At 38.9% G+C, this 5,000-nt stretch overlaps 2 protein-coding genes across 2 annotated transcripts in view; one reads left to right on the forward strand and one right to left on the reverse strand.

Moving 5' to 3' along the window:
* Window positions 1-5,000, reverse strand: part of rsu1 (Ras suppressor protein 1) — a 29,227-nt gene that overhangs the window by 23,190 nt on the left and 1,037 nt on the right. The gene's annotated exons all lie outside the window — the stretch shown is intronic.
* trdmt1 (tRNA aspartic acid methyltransferase 1) overlaps window positions 3,975-5,000 on the forward strand; it is a 79,018-nt gene continuing 77,992 nt past the window's right edge. The window contains exon 1 of the mRNA XM_086065865.1: window positions 3,975-4,100. The gene's annotated coding sequence lies outside the window, so the exon portion shown is untranslated. The remainder of the gene's footprint in view (window positions 4,101-5,000) is intronic.

Consider the following 5,000-nt stretch of genomic DNA (forward strand, 5'->3'; position numbering starts at 1 on the left):
CTTTTGTTTTTTTTATGTACTAATATCCTTTTCTCTTTTTTTTGTGTGTATGTGCTGTATATTAGTTCCATGTTCAGAATACAACCAACTAACCAAATTTGCTGTCCTTTGTTTATGTCCACTGAAACGCTGCCATGATTATACATTTTGAAGTACTCTAGATTACCTGAAATTTTGTGATCTATGACAGTATTATTATTATTATTATTATTATTAGGGCCCGACCGATTAATCGGCCGCCGATTATAATCAGCCCTTTATTGCCCTTCAAACATCTGCCAAAATAATCGTCCAATTGGGCCAAACCGGAAGTTTGCATCAAGTCCGGGAACATTTTTCCTTTAGATAACAAATCTTCACACACAAGTGGTGTAGGAACACATACCCACAGGTAAGATAACATGACACAAAGGCACAAATGGGGTAGATGCCACGGACTTCCGGGTTTCAAACATCAGCGTCTAGCTAGCCACTGATGGCCGCGTTCCAACACTTGCTTCCTCCCCCCCAAACGCGTGCTCCCGCCCTCCCGTCTCAACTCTCTGAAAAGCTTCGGACAACTGAGACAGACTTACTACACACTCGCACCCATCGACGGGAACGCGCAGCCGAGGGGCACAAAGGCGGAAGCGCACAAACTGTGACGCGGCCCACACGTTGCAAACAGGAAACGGAAACAATGCTGATGTGTGAAAACCAGGAAGTCTTGCCTCTTCCGTGGCATATAACCTATTCATCCCAATATGTGAAAAATGTGTTATTTTAATAGCATTCAATCGTAACTTTCTTCTGTACTCACTTTAAGTGTATACACCATGGATGCACGGCACCATACTGCCCCCAAGAGGTCAAAACACACAAGAACAGTCAGTATTTGTTCTTACCATTTTTTCAGTTGCTATTATTTGAGTATGTTCTATTCTTATTTCACGTTCTTACTTTTATTTTGTCATTATCCTTTCATGTTATATTTTAAGTTGATATTTCAAGGATTCACAGCATTTATTTTCTCAAAATTCAAGGATTTTTTTTTTGTCATAACATACATTTTCACATGAATTAAATCCCTGAAGTATAACAGGTTAGCCCAGTAAGGCCTAAGACTTTTTGAAAATAACAAGATAAAAATATATAAAAGAAAAGGCTAATGCTTAAAATCAAAATGAGTAATAAAAATGTGAGGCTTGAATTTCACATAATATTTACAACATAATTTGTGCTTAACAAAAACTAAGTGCAGGGATGAATGGGCATGATGCTACCATGACATCTTTAAGTAATTGAGCAGCCTTAGTAGTTGAATAAATACTAAGTTTTGAAATCACAAATTGTTTTAATCATGATTTCAATCTCAATCAAATTATCGTGATTGCTATTTTTCCAGCCCAATTGTGTACTCTAACCATATACAGTCCAGAAGTTGTAAGCAAGTCAGAATGGTTTTATTATTGACACATACATATATACAATAACCTGGTATACTTCATGAAATTTGTCGATAAGGTCTATATATATATAGAGATAAATAGATAGATAGATATGTGTGTATGTGTGTGTGTGTGTGTGTGTGTGTGTGTGTGTGTGTGTGTGTGTGTGTGTGTGTCTGAGTAGCTTGTGTGATCCACGGATTAGCCCGTTTGATCCAGAGCCATCTTGACACCATTTCAGCAACATCCATGATGTTCCTGATGGCCTTCCTAATGTGCAGTCCCTTCACTCCATGGCTCCTGAGGGCTCTGATGAGTGACTGTCCGACAAATCCTCTGCATTCCACCTCGATAGGATTGCACCAGGTCCTCCCACCGGCATTCACCTCCTCCATCCGGTCTTCCCAAGGGACAGTCAACTCCAGAAAGATCACTTGTCTTGATGTTTCTGACACTAGGACAATGTCTAGCCTGAGTGTGGTCACTGAGATGTTTTCTGGAAATTTGAGTTGTCTTCCTAGGTCGACATGCAACTGCCAGTCCTGTGCTGTTGCAAGCAGCCCCTCGGGTTAGCTCCGGCATTAGTGTGGCTTCTCCCTGGTTCTTACGAAGGTAATATTGTGCCTTGCTGGTTGCATTACTGTACAATAAATGAAAGTCGCAGTCGTCAGTAACAATACTATAACCATAAACCATAGGACTATAAAAGACATGTCTGTCAGATTACTATAACCACATACATTAGTTACACAGGGGTGGGCACACTCAGTCCTCGAGGGCCGGAGTCCTGTAGGTTTTGGATGTTTCCCTTCTCCAACACAGCTGATATATGATCAGCTCATCAGCAAGCTCTGTGTAAGCTTGGTAACGATCCTGTTGATTGGAATCAGCTGCGTTGCAGCAGAGAAACCTCCAAAACCTGCAGGACGCCGGCCCTTGAGGACCGAGTTTGCACACCTCCGCATTAGTAGTAGTAGTAGTAGTGAAACTGTACAATAAACATTGCAGTCATGTCATGCAATTATTACTGCCACAAACAGTATTGGTAGTGATAATACTGTACAATAATTGAAAGTGTAGTTGTATTAGTAGTTAGTACAGTTAAAATTTCATACCATGAGCAGTAACAACACTAGATTCAAAGTTGAAACTAGATGCATCTATAAAAAGCAAGAGTAATGTTGCTAATTTTAACATCTCGCATGCATAAAATAAGTGTCTTGTCAATCATATAATTTATAAGCCACAGAAAATTAGCTACAAAAGCTAAACAATCTGATTTGCTGTTTTCATGCTGTTGGTAGGCCTACTGACCATGTTTATTCATTTTTTCTTACTTGAATACTCCATCACTCAAAAACTTTTGAAAATGTTGCAGTACAACAAAGTAATTTTCTATTTAGAGAGCTTTCACTGAGTCAAAAAGTGCTTTAAAAATACACAGTACAAATAAATTCACTATTAAAATAACAGGAAATCACAAATCAACACAATTTACACTTGAAAGAGGTAACTTACAAATTTACAGTTTTTCTTACCTCAATTGAAGTCATGTCTTCGTTTGTCAACTGTGGCTGTCGCTTTAAGATCGTGCACATACTCGCACGTGCACCATGAACGAGCCACAAATGCTGCAGTTACACTTTGGGCCAGAGGTGGCAGTCGCGAGTAAAAAAGTGACAAACTGCACAAAGTTCCTTTAATAGCACCCTTGATGTTAATAATGCTGCTCAACCCCCTTTTTGCCAACAAAACAGCACCTAATCTTCTCTAAGGCTGGGTATTGCCAACAATTTCACAAAACAATGCGTATGGTAAAATAGTGAATGGATTTAGCAAGACAGAGGCCGTTTCTCAATATGCATTCTGGTCCGTACTTATGTCCTTGTGATGTCTTGAAACGTCATCAGTCGCAGCCCAAGTACTGTTCCAAATGCAAGTATGCAAAAAGCCATAAGGGTTAAGCAAAGAATGGACGGAATACCCGGATGTTATTGTCACTGCAAGCTTTTTGATTCTGACGCATTGCCATAACTATGTACCACGTGAATCGATGTTATATAATTATGAGTATTATTTTAAAGAAGTATCATTTGAAATTATACGTGGGATTTATCAAATTAAGGATTATATTGGGAAAAAAAGTTCTGGAAAGACACTGATGTGAGTTGCAGGTTTTGATTTGATTCTCCTGAAATTGTGGTACATCTATAAAAATTGTCTTTGAATATATAGTAAATCATTTTTTATATATATTAATATATTTATATATAATATTGTAAATTGCAGTTGTTAAACTAAACTGTGTAAAAAAAGACTAGATTTAATAAAGTTGTATTTTACATGTTAAATATTTCTTATTATTTACGCTCATAAAAGAGGAGGAATACTGTACTTCCAAACGTGATGCTGGTGGGGGGCAGCAATGTACATGCCGTGCATATTCTGCCGAAAATGAAAGAAGAAGAAAGAAAAAGAACAAATGTGATGCCCCTGTCATTCGTTCCTTGAAGTACGAAATGCATCTTGGGATATTTTCTCAGCCAAGCCATCATCAAGCAACAAAAAGAACGACATCTGGGAAATCTGCGTGGTCTTGGCTTATGCATACTTCCAATTGGAACAGTACTTGGGGCGCCACTGATGATGTCTCACAGAATCAAAAGGACGCAAGTAAGGTTTTTAACCCATGTATGTTGTACAAACACATTTTTAAACATCAACATAGTAGTACAAATTGATTGAAAGCTAGTCACATGATAAAACTGCGATGAATTACGGAAATATGCCAGCTAGATATGCGTGCTTGGGCTTACCAAGACCCGACTTGTTGCGTCACAACTTCAAGAACGTACTCTGTCTTCTTGATATTGAGAAACAGCCAGTGTCCTATCACTGGTGAGCTATTTTTAGAACAGACTCTAGTTGTTCTACACACTTCCTCCTCCTACTGCTGCTTGCACATGCAGTTAATTGAGGCAATTAACTTCAAAGAGGCTGCTGTTTACACAGCCCTGCACAAGCAATGCATTGTGAACTGCCTATTTACAATTCAACATGCAATATCTATTCTGCCACCTGCGTATCGCTACGTCACATGTATTGTAAAGAGGCTCACAACGATATATTGCCGCATCGATTTCTTGAGCACACCCCCTTAATCTTCTCCTACAATGTTTAACAAAATGAGAGAATACAGAAAAAGGGATCTTTGACCATTCTTGTTTGCACAATCTCTCCAAATTATCCAGCAACCTGGGTCCTCCCCTTTGCACTGACATATTTAGCTCACTCCACAGGCTTTCAATGGGGTTGAGGTCTGAGGACTGAGATGGCCATGGGAGGAGCTTGATTCTGTGTCTGGTGAACCACTTCTACAATTTTCAGTATGAGCGTATGCTTGTACAACAACAATTTAATTTATCTTAAAACTTTTAACCAGAGGTGACAATAATTATGGAGCACACTATATCTCTGGGCTGTAAATTGTGATAACACTACAGTACCCACTCACTCTTACAATCCCGCCACAGAAAATTCAGGATAACTCTCAAACCATGACAAATCTGACGT

Source organism: Leptonotus elevatus, chromosome 21 (genome assembly GCF_054856555.1).
Source record: "Leptonotus elevatus isolate MCC_2025b chromosome 21, RoL_Lele_1.0, whole genome shotgun sequence".
Classification (NCBI taxonomy): Eukaryota; Metazoa; Chordata; class Actinopteri; order Syngnathiformes; family Syngnathidae; genus Leptonotus; species Leptonotus elevatus.